At 49.8% G+C, this 14,658-nt stretch overlaps 1 protein-coding gene across 1 annotated transcript in view; it reads left to right on the forward strand.

Moving 5' to 3' along the window:
* LCP2 (lymphocyte cytosolic protein 2) overlaps window positions 1–14,658 on the forward strand; it is a 757,892-nt gene that overhangs the window by 155,754 nt on the left and 587,480 nt on the right. The window lies entirely within an intron of this gene.

Below are 14,658 nucleotides of genomic sequence, written 5' to 3' on the forward strand. Positions count from 1 at the left end.
GTTGTTATAGTTACCTATCCCCTATAATTATTATCCTATTAATATTATTATTATTATTATTATTACTTGTGCTTATTCCTGCTGGATATGTTGACCTATACTGTATGTGTTTCATCATTTTAAACCTGTTTTTATAATCTTCTACCAATAAAGAATTATACCAACCATTCGTCTTTGTACATTTTTGTAGGTTTTCTAGGTAGTGAATTGTGATGAGCGAGCATACTCACAAGTACTCAGTACTCGCCCGAGCATCTCAGTATTCGAGATGCTCGCCGAGTACTTGCGAGATGCTCGGGCAGATGCTCGGGTCCCCCCCCTGCATGATTGGCATTCTTTAGAGCGCCAATCAACATGCAGGGATTGCCTGCCAGTCACTGTAATGCCGCAGCCATCGTGGTTCTGGCATTACAGTGATTGGATAGCCGCACAGCGTCATCAGGTCTATATAAGACCTGGCGCCGCCATGCTCGTCACAGTCACTCTGGAATCAGGCAGAGTAGGGAGAGGTGCTGCTGCATCAGGGAGAGATTTGGTTGTGCATTAGGTAGTGTAGGGAGAAAAACCATACATTACACATATCCATCTCAACAAACATTCCTTCTGAGGACTAATCCATCTGCAGAGATATCAGGCAGGCAGTGTAAATAGGCAGGAAGGCAGTGTATATAGGCAGGCAGGCAGTGTATATAGGCAGAAAGGCAGTGTATATAGGCAGGCAGGCAGTGTATATAGCAGACTGCAGTGCATATAGCCTTCTGCTGCTGTTAGATATTTCTAGACAAAGGCCCAGGTCTCAGGGGCCAGGAATAATTTTTTTTTGATCGTAATCCTCATTATTTGCTTAAAAAGCAATCCAGAGAACACCGTTGTTTTTCTGCGCCATTTGCTTGTTGGCACTACAGAATACAGCCAGGTCCTCTCCATATTACAGAGCTAAAAATCCAGCTATTCAAAACTGTGGTTTCTCCGTCACACGGATCACATATACGTTTTCAGAAAATACTGCCATTTTTGGCCTCCATTCAAATTTTTTTTCACTGTGTCAGCAAAGTTTTTGACATCGGTTTGCTGTTCAAAATAGTTACCTACAGGCCAGGTATTTAAAACTGTGGTTTCTCCATCACACGGATGACATTCACATATAATTGCCCTGAAAATACTGCCATTTTTGGCCTCCATTCAAATTTTTTTTCACTGTGTCAGCAAAGTTTTTGCCACCGGTTTGCTGTTCAAAATAGTTACCTACAGGCCAGGTATTTAAAACTGTGGTTTCTCCATCACACGGATTACATATAACTTCGCTCCAAATTCAGCCATTTGTAGTGAGCATGGAAGATATTGTCCTCCGTTTAAAATGGGTAAGGCGCATGGCAAGGGACGGGACGTGATGGTGATGGTGCATGCAGAGGCCAAGGCCGTGGGCAAGCTGAAATTGTGCCACAACAAACACCCACATCTTCTCGCCTGACCTTCCTGCAGCACACCACTATTGAACCCAGAACAGTGTCAAAAGGTTGTTGGTTGGATAGCGGATAATGCTTCCAGTCACTTAGCCACCACCACCCTGTCTTCCACACGGTCAAGTCTCAGTAGCCGTGAGTCTGGACCGCATATTGCTCACCATGATCCTCCTTCCTCCCTCAATGCCGAGTGCCCGGAGACAAATGATCCCACACTTGGACACTCTGAAGAGCTGTTCACTTTTCCATTTATAGATTTGAGCCTCTCGCCCGGTCCACTTGTAGGTGGTGTAAGGCAGTGCTAGTCATCATAATGGGGGATACTCGCAGCACCGGGTAAATTAAGCACACGTGCAATGTCCTTCCGGTATTTCACAATGCAGCCGTTTATTATTATCATAAACCGCTGTTCACACACATAATGTCCACGAGCCTCAAGTGGCAGACCGGCCCACTTGGCTCCAGTTACAGCCTTCCACAAGGTAATAAATTAGCAATGTCCATGTAAATGTCCATATAACAAAGAGTATTACCTTTGTCGGGTTTTAGCTGCTTCAGTCCATTTGTTTGCCACCACTGTGGCTTTGCGGCTTCCCAGATGGGGGTCTCTAGCCATCGCTCCCTCTAAGGCTACTGGTATGTCTTTCACACTCACAACATCCAGCCTGCGCCTTTCAGGATTCTTGCCTTCCAAGCCGGTTCTCCCTCAAAGGCCACTGTCATCCACGCACAGGATCCAGGCTCGACCCTTCAGGCTGCCAGGCTTCACTCTCGGCCTCACTAGGCCTCACTAGGCCTCACACGCTAGGCCACACTAGGCCACTCACTAGCTCCCCCTGTTTCAAACTACCAGGGTTTATATATCCGGTAGCACACACACACACATACACAGACAGGACCTTAGCTGATGTCACAGTCATGTGTTCAAACCTTCTGTGTGCAAAAGGACCTGTGTGATGTCACAGTCATGTGACCAGTCAGCTTAGGGGGAGTTACCTGGTCGGCCAAAACATACCCTGGACCATACAGTAATGCCAAGCAAGGCGCTGCATTACACGGGGCAAGATGAGATCGCATGTAGCGATGCCAAAATATTTGAGCAGCCACGGTCACATGAAGGCGACGGTGGGAAAGTGTCACAAGAGGTGGACGATGATGAGACACAATTGCCAGAAAGTCAGGAGGAGGACCAGGGTGCGGAAGTGGAAGATGAGGTGGTGGATGATATAGTAACTGACCAAACCTGGCAGGAGGACATGCAGAGCGAGGAGAGCAGCACACAGGGGGAGGGAGGCAGAGCACTCCAACAGGCAGGAAGAAGCAGTGTAGTGGCCGCAGACAGAAGGCAGGCCACCATTTCCTGTAACACCAATACGAAGGAAGTTGCCAGTACCACAGGTCTTCCCGAGTCTGGTTGTTTTTTAAAGACTTTGCCAATAACCTCAAAAAGGCCATTTGCACCACCTGCCAGGCCAGCATCAGCAGGGGTGGCAAAACTAGCAGCCTGACCACCACCAACATGATCAGGCACATGGCAGCAAAGCACCCAACTTTGTGGGCCGAACCCCAGTGTCCAGGAACAGTGTCTGTGGGTGGCACCATTGCTTCCTCCGCTGTTGTACATGCAAGCCAATCCCCTGTCCATGGTGCATGTGAAGATGCTTCCTGCCCTGCACCTGTCATTGCACACTTTCAAGTAGCAGCATCAGGAAGCATGTCCATGTCCTTGTCCCAGCGCAGCATTCAGTTGTCCATACCCATGTCCATGGAACGCAAGCGCAAATATACAGCCAACGCCCCACAGGCCACACTACTAAATTCTGACATTTCACAACTGCTTGCGCTTGAAATGTTGCCTTATATGCTCGTGCAGACAGAAGCATTCCACAACCTGATGGCGGCGGCCATATCTCGGTACTCTTTCCCCAGCCGCCACTATTTCTCCCGGTGTGCCGTCCCCGCATTACACAAGCATGTGTCCCAAAACATTAGCCGTGCCCTCAACAACGCAGTTACCGGGAAAGGTCGCCTACCATGTACACGTGGACAAGTGCTTGTGGGCAGGGACGGTGCATCTCGCTGACGGCACACTGGATTAACATAGTGGAAGCCTTGGGACGGAACACGTCCTCCCGACACCAAGAATTGCGGGCCCTAGGTCAATCAGAGTTGCCCCCATGGTCTACAGCTCCTGCATCTCATCCTCCTCAGCCTTCTCCTCCTCTTCAGCCTCCATCTCCGAAATGACCACATCAGTCATAAGCTGGAAGCACTGCAGCACTGCCTCGGCCAAGCGGCAACAGGCTGTGCTGAAGCTAATATGCTTAGGTGACAAACCACACAAAGCTGAAGAGTTGTGGACAGCTCTGAAAGAGCAGGCAGATCTGTGGCTCACACCACTGAATCTACAGCCAGGCATGGTCGTGTGTGACAATGGCTGGAACCTGGTGTCTGCTCTTAGGCGAGGCGAGCTCACACACGGACCATACCTGGCCATGTGCTTAACCTCGTGGTTCAGTAGTTTCTCAAATCCTACCCAGAGCTGCCAGATCTGCTTGATAAAGTACGCCGCCTGTGTGCCCATTTTAGAAAGTCACCTACAGCTTCCGCCGCCCCTGCCGTGTTTCAGCAGCATCTCACAGACTGGTGTGTGATGTCCCCACGCGTTGGAACTCTACACTGCAGATGTTGGGGAAGATTTGTGAGCAGAAGAGGGCAGTTGCTGACTACCAGCATCAACAAGGTCGTCGGTATTCAGTTCAGACTCTACACATAAGACCTCAGAAGTGTACCATCGTCCAAAACTTTGAGGACTCCACCAAGATGGTGAGCGGCGATGATGACATAATAAGCGTCACCATCCCACTTCTCTTTCTTCTGAAATGCTCTCTGCTCACAAAGAGGATGCATTGCAGGCTGTAGCGTCGGCGTCCCTGCCGTGCTCAGGGCGCGCGGGGGGGCGCGCGCTCCCCCTCTCTTAAAGGGGCCGCGCGCGCCGTCCTAAGGAGTCCCCGGAGGACCTCACCATATATAAGGCACCTCCTCCAAAATGGAGGTGCCCGAGCAATGTTGTTGCAAAGCCTTTCAACTCTGCTTCAGCCCTCAGGTCCCGTTACCAGTTACCTGCCAGTTACCTGCCAGTCACCTGCCAGATTCCTGCTTGATACCTGCCTGATACTTATCTATCTGCTTTCATTCCTGCGGTCCGACAGTCTGCCTACCAGCCCCGCCAGTCTGTCTATGGATCAGTCTGCCCGCTCACCAGGGAACGCTCACCTGCTACCTGTCTGCTAGCCTACCTGGAGGCTCCGCCGTTACGCGCCGTGACCACCTGCCTGTCCAGAGACTCTTGCCCGCTCACCTGGGAGCGCTCAACTGCTACCTGTCTGCTAGCCTACCTGGAGGCTCCGCCGTCACGTGCCGTGACCACCTGCCTGTCCAGAGACTCTTGCCCGCTCACCTGGGAGCGCTCACCTGCTTCCTGTCTGCTAGCCTACCTGGAGGCTCCGTCGTCACGTGCCATGACCACCTGCCTGTCCAGAGACTCTTGCCTGCTCACCTGGGATCGCTTATCTGCTACCTGCCTGCTAGCATATTTGGAGGCTCCGCCGTCACGTGCTGTGACCACCAGCCTGTCCAGAGACTCTTGCCCGCTCACCTGGGAGCGCTCATCTGCTACCTGCCTGCTAGCCTACTTGGAGGCTCTGCCGTCATGTGTTGAGACCACCTGCCTGTCTAGAGACTCTTTCCCGCTGTCACTTGCCGTGACCACCTGCCTGTCTAGAGACTCATACCCTGCTGTCACTTGCCGTGACCACCCGCCTGTCAAGAGACTGTCCCCGTCACTTGCCGTGACCTCCTGCCCTTCTACCCAGAGACTGTCCCTGTCACTTGCCGTGACTACCTGCCCGCCTTCCCTGGGAGCCACCCGCTTCCTTACAAGGACTGCCCCTTTGTATAGTTGCTCAGAGGTTCCACCTCCCAGACCTGTTACAGTTTGCTTGGGCCATGGAACCCGGTGGCACCCAAACTCCCTCGCTCTCGGACCTATGCCATGAACTGTCCCGTCAGAGGTCCCAACAGGAGTCCATCCTGAGCCACCAACGGAATGTCAACTCCCGCCTGGACACTCTGACTGCTCCACCAGCAACCACTGCTAGTGTCATGACTCGCAACCCGGCAGCGCCGCTGCCCACCAATACCATGTCTGTTATGTTCTGCTACCAGAGCTAAGGAAAGAGAGGAGATCTGTCCCTACGATAGAACTCAGCTGAAACCCTACGATGTAACAGGGAACCTGATCCTGCGATCAGACCTGCTAAAGTCCTAAGCTAGTCTGTACGGAGACCTATAGATGTGGGGAAGGAATCCCTACAAGTACTAAGGACTGGGAGGAAAATGGGACACCTCCTAACAGAAATAGTAGCAGACAGAAAAACAAACAAAATATATAGAACACTGAGGTCCGTAGACCAAGCAAACTAACAGAGTTAGATACAGAGCACAGGCTAGCAAGAAAGTAGTTATACAATGAAGTCCAGCAAAGCCAGAAGGGCGGAGCAGGATTAAATAGGCCAACAAGGTCATGTGACCAGCAAAGGAAAAAAAACCTAAGAGCAAGGTTCTAACAGTACCCCCCCTTCTAAGAGGATCCTCCGGATCCCCTAGGACCAGGCTTATCAGGAAATCTCCTGTGAAACGCTCTGATAAGTCTGGACGCGGAACCATCATCTGACCTCACCCAAGAGTTATCCTCGGGTCCGAAACCTTTCCAGGCCACCAGATACTGCAAACTACCTCTATACCATCTAGAGTTAAGGATGCGAGAAATTTCATATTCCCCGTCCTCCACCACCGGAGGAACAGAGGCAGAGGCGTCACCATCCGACACAACAGCTTTTTTTAACAGAGAGACATGAAATACCGGATTAATTCTCCAGGAGGTAGGAACCTCCAACCTAACAGCAGATTGGTTGACAACCTGAAGCACCTTAAAGGGCCCTACAAACTTGGGACCCAATTTCTTAGAAGGAATCCTCAACCGCAGATTCCTAGAGGACAACCAAACCATGTCACCAACAGCGAACAAAACCTCCTGTCGTTTCCTATCAAAGTAGTCTTTAGATTTTCTGTTGGCCTCCTGAAGATTACCACGCACATCCGTCCAAACTCTCTCCAAATCACCGGAAAAATTCTCCTCCTCAGGCACGGCAGATCTCAACTTGGAGAACGACCCAAACGACGGATGTCTCCCAGAACAACAAAAAAAAGGCGAACAACCAGCAGAAGAAGATGTATGATTGTTCAGAGCAAATTCAGCAAGTGGCAGAAACTCAGACCACCCCTCTTGATTGTCTGCCACAAAACAACGCAAGAACTGCTCAACATCCTGGTTTTTCCTTTCTGTCTGGCCATTAGATTCAGGATGATATCCGGACGAGAACGACAAATGAACTCCCAACCTGTCACAAAAGGCACGCCAAAAACGAGCCACGAACTGAGGACCCCTATCAGAAACAATGTCAGTAGGAACGCCATGAAGTCTGACAATTTCCTTGACAAAGGCCTTAGCGAGAGTTTTAGCGCAGGGCAGTTTGACGAAGGGAACCAAGTGACACATCTTGCTAAAACGGTCCACGACCACCCAGATGACAGTAAAACCCTCAGAGGGGGGAAGGTCAGTTATAAAGTCCATAGCCAAATGTGTCCAAGGAGCACTGGGAACCTCCAAAGGACAAAGCAACCCCGCAGCAGGAGTATGTGAGGACTTAGATCTAGCACATATAGTACATTGACGCACCCACTTAATGACTTCCTTCTGCCATCCAGGCCACCAAAAACTGCGACCCACCAGTCTCTTGGTCTCAGAGATTCCGGGATGACCTGCCAACCGAGATTTGTGACACTCAACAAACAAATCTCTCCTAAAGGTCCCAGGCACAAACAACCTCCCATGAGGAGTGTTAGATGGGGCATTCTCCTGTGCTTTAAGAATCTCATCTTCCAAAACGGAGTCCAAAGCAGCTATCACAACACCTTCTTGTAAAATGTTCTCCTCTTTCTCAGCACCGACTATGGGAGAAAAACTGCGAGACAAGGCATCCGCCTTAACATTCTTAGTACCAGGGATGTAAGTAACGGAGAAATTAAACCGCGAGAAAAACAGTGCCCACCTAGCCTGACGGGCATTCAGGCGCTTGGCAGCATCAAGATATATCAGATTTTTATGATCCGTAAGAACCTGAACGGGAAATTCCGCACCTTCCAAGAAGTGGCGCCAGTGTTCAAATGCGAGTTTAATAGCCAATAATTCCCGATTACCAATATCGTAATTCAGTTCAGTCTCCGAAAATTTTTTTGAAAAAAAGGCACAGGGATGTAATCCATCCCCGTTATCCTGAGACAATACTGCGCCAACCCCCACCGAAGAAGCATCAACCTCAACCAAAAACGGCTTAGTCACATCAGGCTGCATAACGATGGGAGCAGAGGTGAACCTCTCCTTGAGATACACAAAAGCTTCAATGGCCTCAGAAGACCACTGAACCGCATCAGCACCTTTCCTGGTGAGATCGGTCAGAGGTTTGACAATACTAGAAAAATTTTTTATGAATTTTCTGTAATAATTGGCGAAACCTAAAAACCTCTGTATCGATTTCAAACCAATAGGCCTAGGCCATTCCTGTACAGCTTGAACTTTAACCGGGTCCATCTCAAAACCTTCGCTGGAGATAATGTAACCCAAAAAACTAATTCTCTGTACAGCGAACTCACATTTCTCCAGCTTAGCAAAAAGCGAATTGTCCATTAACAATTGTAATACCACACGTACGCTCCGCCAATGAGACTCCAGATCCGGCGAATAAATCAAAATGTCATCCAAATACACAACCACATTTTTGCCGATCAAAGGTCTAAGGATGTCATTAATAAGATTCTGAAAAAATGCAGGAGCATTAGTAAGACCAAAAGGCATAACCAGATTCTCAAAATGACCCACAGGAGTGTTAAAAGCAGTCTTCCATTCGTCACCCTCCTTCATGCGCAACAGATTGTATGCCCCCTTAAGGTCAATTTTAGAGAACCACTTGGCCCCCATTAACTGGTTAAACAGATCAGGAATCAATGGCAGTGGGTAAGGATTGCGTACAGTAATTTTGTTAATCTCACGAAAATCCAGACAAGGACGTAAACCGCCGTCCTTTTTTTTTACAAAAAAAAATCCAACCGCCACAGGAGACTTAGAAGGCCTAATGTGACCGGCGGCCAAACTTGTCTGTATGTATTCCTCCAAAGCCTTTCTCTCAGGAATAGTAAGGTTAAATAAACGACTTTTAGGAAGAGTCGCTCCAAGAACAAATTCAATAGAACAATCATAGTCTCTATGGGAAGGCAAAACCTGCGATTCCTTCTCAGAAAAAACTCTCCAAAAATCCTGAATAGGAACAGGCAATTCTCCCCTATCCAAAGCTGCAATACGCCCGTTACAACACTTGTCATAACATTTATGGCTCCAGGATTTAATTTCATTGGTAGACCAATCCAGTACAGGATTGTGAAATTTTAACCAGGGCAATCCCAATATTACTGGAGAAGGCAAGTTATTCAAAACTACCAAATCCAATTTCTCATGGTGAACACCATTAATAGTGAGAGGAAATTCACAGACCTTGAGAGTAATATTCTTCAAAGGGGAACCATCCACAGAAACCACAGCAATGGGGGATGATAAAGGTTCGGGTTTTAAATTGAGTCTTTCCAAGAATCCCCCATCAATTACATTCAGAATAGACCCACAATCGACAAACACCCGAAATTCCATAAATTTTTCCTGAGCAATCGTGGAAGCAGCTAAAAATACATCCTTGGAATTAAAACAGGCAATACGGGCATGACTGACCATTTTTTTTTCTTTCTTCATACGAAGCTCACAGCCTTTAATCAAATGACCAGATTTTCCGCAATAGAAACACAAGCCTTCAGAAAATCGACGGTCTTTTTCTTGAGAGCGAGGTGCCACCGATCCAATCTCCATCGGTTCACCACTGTTAGTACACACATTCTCATAACCAGAAACTGACATAGCAGAGGATTTGCTCTCATTAACCCTTGCACGCAGTCTCCTATCCACCCGTATAGCTAATTGCATAGCCTGTTGCAAATCTTCAGGTGTAGGATAAGAAATTAGCAGGTCTTTAACCCTTTCATTGAGCCCAGCAAGAAATAGACTTTTCAGAGCAGAATCGTTCCACCCTGTTTGAGTAGACCAACGACGGAAATGAGTACAATATTTTTACACATTACCTGATCCCTGTCTCAAACGTCTTAACTCAGTCTCAGCTGATGCGACATGGTCAGGATCATCATATAATAGTCCCAAAGCAGAAAAAAAACTATCCACTGATCTGAAGCATGTATCACTAGGTTGCAAAGAAAAGGCCCACTCCTGAGGCTCTTTGCGCAAAAGTGACATTATGAACCCTATGCGCTGGGATTCATCCCCAGAGGACTTGGGTCTCAAACGAAAATACAATAAGCAAGCATTTTTAAATGAAAAAAATTCTCGGTGTTCACCAAAAAATAAATCCGGCAAACATACCTTAGGCTCCAAGAAATGTGCTCCAGGACAGTTACTCACGTGCTGACGGAGCTCGGCCACCTCCAGAGAGAGTCCCTGCAGGCGATGAGCCAAATTCTGAACCGACACCATGATGGAACAGAAAAATCTTTCCTTAGAGAATTTGCAGGCTGGACTTACTGTTATGTTCTGCTACCAGAGCTAAGGAAAGAGAGGAGATCTGTCCCTACGATAGAACTCAGCTGAAACCCTACGATGTAACAGGGAACCTGATCCTGCGATCAGACCTGCTAAAGTCCTAAGCTAGTCTGTACGGAGACCTATAGATGTGGGGAAGGAATCCCTACAAGTACTAAGGACTGGGAGGAAAATGGGACACCTCCTAACAGAAATAGTAGCAGACAGAAAAACAAACAAAATATATAGAACACTGAGGTCCGTAGACCAAGCAAACTAACAGAGTTAGATACAGAGCACAGGCTAGCAAGAAAGTAGTTATACAATAAAGTCCAGCAAAGCCAGAAGGGCGGAGCAGGATTAAATAGGCCAACAAGGTCATGTGACCAGCAAAGGAAAAAAAACCTAAGAGCAAGGTTCTAACAATGTCATCCTGCCCCGGACCCCGGCTTTCTGCAGCTCCTCGCTTTGGTGGTGACCCCGCTCAAGCTCGGGGCTTCATAAACCAGTGCACCCTGCACTTTGAACTCCTGGCCCACCAGTTTATCTCCGACCGGGCCAAAGTGGCATTCATCATGTCCCATCTCACTGGGGAGGCACTGGCATGGCTTAACCCCCTGTGGGAGAGAGGGGATCCCCTGGTGTCCGACCTGTCGTCTTTCCTCACTGCTTTCCGAAGAGTCTTCGATGAACCGTTACGAAAGACCTCATCTGCCTCCTCTTTGCTACGTCTCCGCCAAGGGAGTCTCACCGTGGGCCAATATGCCATACGGTTCCGCACCCTCGCTTCTGAGCTTGCCTGGGATAATGAGGCCCTGGTGTCCGTCTTCTGGGAGGGTCTTTCCGGTCGGATTAAAGATGAGCTCGCCGGTCGGGACATTCCTACCACCCTGGATGATCTGGTGTCGCTGGCTACCCGGATTGACATCCGGTTCCAAGAACGTACCAAAGAGACCACCCGTGAGAGAAGGTTTCCCCGCCTAGCTCCTACTTTCCAGAAACCTGTCTCCTCTTCTGTCACTCCCCGGGCGCACTCACCCGAGTCCATGCAGATCGACCAGACCAAGATGGTCAAATCTCGCCAAGAGTCAAGCCGAGCCGAGGGGAGCTGCTTCTATTGTGGCAGTAAGGAGCACCTGATTCGTTCCTGCCCGGAGAGGCCGGGAAACTCCAGTGTCTAGGACCGCTCGGAGAGGTCGCCCTAGACAAAAATAAGTCCTCTCGAACCCTGACTTTGTCTGTATCTATCTCCTGGGGAGAGAACCGTCACTTTGAACTCGCCCACCTGGACTCTGGATGCGCTGGAAACCTCATCTCCCAGTCCCTGGTTGAGAAATACCGTATTCCCACCAAGTCTCTGGCTGAACCTTTGTCAGTCGCCTCTGTGGATGGAAGACTCCTTCCGGTGACCATCCTGCTCGTCACGGAACCCATAACCCTGCAGGTGGGAATGCTGCACTCTGAGGTAATCTCCTTCCATGTGTTGTCCGGACTCTCCCACTCCCTATTGTTAGGTCTACCTTGGCTCCAGACACATGAACCCGTGTTGAACTGGCATTCCGGTGAAGTACTCCGGTGGGGGCCGGCCTGCCATAAGGCCTGCCTGGTTCCGGTTCGTCCGGTTCGTCCTCCACTTACCCCAGCTAATTTACCCGGTCTTCCGGCTCCTTACTGGCCCTATGCTGACGTCTTTGGAAAAAAGGAAGCAGAGACATTGCCACCTCATAGGCCATATGATTGCCCGATCGACCTGGTACCCGGCGCCACTCCACCCCGTGGGCGTATTTATCCGTTGTCTGCGGCTGAAACCCGGGCCATGTCTGAGTACATAGAGGAGCATCTGGCCAGGGGATTCATCCGGAAGTCTACTTCCCCGGCTGGAGCCGGATTCTTCTTTGTCAAAAAAAAAGATGGCTTGCTTCGCCCCTGTATTGACTATAGAGGACTCAATCAGATCACGGTTAAAAATAAATACCCCCTTCCGCTCATCTCTGAGTTATTTGATCGCCTTAAAGGCGCCGGGATCTTTTCCAAGCTGGATCTATGTGGAGCATATAACCTGGTCCGTATCCGTCAGGGAGACGAGTGGAAAACGGCATTTAATACCCGGGACGGACACTATGAGTACCGTGTGATGCCCTTCGGTCTCTGCAATGCTCCCACCGTCTTCCAAGAACTGGTCAACGACATCTTCCGTGACCTTCTTTACTCCTGCGTGGTGGTATACCTGGACGACATCTTGGTCTTCTCTCCGGATCTTCCCACACACCGGAGGGATGTTCGTCAGGTCCTGCTTAGGCTCAGGCAGAACCACCTCTATGCTAAATACGAGAAGTGCCTTTTTGAGCAGACCTCTCTTCCTTTCCTGGGCTATGTTATCTCCCAGACAGGCTTGCGAATGGATCCCGAGAAGCTCTCTGCTGTCCTAAAGTGGCCCCGTCCGGAGGGCTTGAAGTCGATACAGCGATTCCTGGGCTTCGCTAATTACTATCGTCTCTTCATTCCTCACTTCTCGTCACGGACTGCGCCCATATCTGCGCTCACCCGTAAGGGAGCAAATCCCAAGGTATGGTCACCCGAAGCTGAGGAGGCCTTCCTTTCCCTGAAGCAAGCCTTCTCCTCTGCCCCTGTGCTGCACCGTCCGGACTGCAACAAACAGTTCTACCTGGAGGTTGATGCCTCCTCCTCTGGAGCCGGAGCGGTGCTCACCCAAAAGTCTTCATCCGGGAGAATGGTAACCTATGGCTTTTTCTCTAAAATCTTCTCCTCCTCTGAGCACAATTACTCCATAGGAGATCGAGAACTGTTAGCCGTTAAATTGGCGCTGGAGGAGTGGCGTTACCTGCTTGAAGGGGCTCTATACCCGGTGATCATCTACACGGATCACAAGAACCTGGCATATCTCCAAAATGCCCAGAGACTTAATCCACGTCAGGCCCGGTGGTCTTTGTTTTTTGCCCGCTTCGATTTCATCCTTCATTTCCGCCCGGCGGACAAGAATGTCAAAGCTGATGCCTTGTCCCGATCCTTCCTGTCCTCCGACCAAGAGGAGGAGCCTATGCACATTATCGACCCCTCCAAGGTGATGAATGTGGCCCCCTTGGATTTGACTCGTCTTCCACCCGGCAAGACGTTCGTGGCACCTCCTGACCGTGAAAGGGTTCTTCGCTGGGGTCATTCTTCTAAACTAGCTGGCCATGCCGGCCAAAAAAAGACCTTCCTACTCATTTCCCGGCATTACTGGTGGTCTACCCTGCGTAAGGATGTGGTAGACTTCGTCTCTGCCTGTTCATCTTGTGGCCGCAACAAAGTTCCCAGACACCAGCTGGTCATCTCCTGCCGCTTCCCATACCTGTTGCCCCGTGGCAACACATCGCTATGGACTTCATTACCGATCTTCCTGTCTCTGCCGGGTGTACGGTCATTTGGGTGGTCGCGGACCGCTTTTCTAAAATGGCCCACTTCATTCCCCTGCCTGGTCTTCCGTCTGCACCTGAGCTGGCTAAGGACTTTATCCGCCATATCTTCCGTCTCCATGGCCTACCCCTCCACATCGTGTCGGATAGAGGGGTTCAGTTTACCTCACGCTTCTGGAGAGCCACATGTAAAGTGCTGGACGTCACCCTGGACTTCTCCTCCGCTTACCACCCTCAGTCCAATGGTCAAGTGGAGCGGATCAATCAGATCCTTACCAGCTATCTCCGGCACTTTGTTAATGCCCACCATTCTGATTGGGTGGACCGCCTTCCTTGGGCCGAATTCTCTTATAATAACCACGAGAGCGAATCCTCTTCCAAATCCCCGTTCTTTATTGTCTATGGCCAGCACCCCCGGATTCCGTTTCCCGTCTCCGCCTCTTTGGACAGCCCTGCCATGCAGTCTCTTGTCAGCGAGTTTTCTACCATTTGGGAGAGTGCTAGGTCTGCACTTTTTCAGTCCTCCGAGCGGATGAAGCGATATGCTGATAAGAGACGTCTGGATCCGCCTCAATTCCGTCCGGGAGACAAGGTTTGGCTCTCCTCCAAACATGTACGGCTCAAGATACCCTCCTACAAGTTAGGTCCTCGCTTCATCGGCCCTTTCAAAATCCTCAGGCAAATTAATCCAGTGGCCTACAAATTAAAGCTCCCAGCCACCTTACGGATTCCCAACTGCTTCCACGTATCTCTCCTCAAGCCCGTTGTCTTTAACTCTTTTTCCAACAATCCAGGTACTCCTCCTGCTCCGGTTTCCGCTGAAGACGTCTTTGAGGTAGAGAGTATTCTTGCCACTAAGAGGGTAAGAGGAAAGACCTTTTTTCTGGTAGATTGGAAGGGGTTTGGTCCTGAGGAGAGAACATGGGAGCCCCGGGAGAACATCCATGCCCCTCTCATCCTTGCTAAATTTCTCTCTGGCCTAAAAAAGGGGGGGCCTAAAGGGGGGGGTACTGTAGCGTTGGCA

The sequence above is a fragment of the Phyllobates terribilis genome, unplaced genomic scaffold (genome assembly GCF_046119375.1).
Source record: "Phyllobates terribilis strain yellow unplaced genomic scaffold, ASM4611937v1 Scaffold_10__3_contigs__length_209671492, whole genome shotgun sequence".
NCBI lineage: Eukaryota > Metazoa > Chordata > Amphibia > Anura > Dendrobatidae > Phyllobates > Phyllobates terribilis.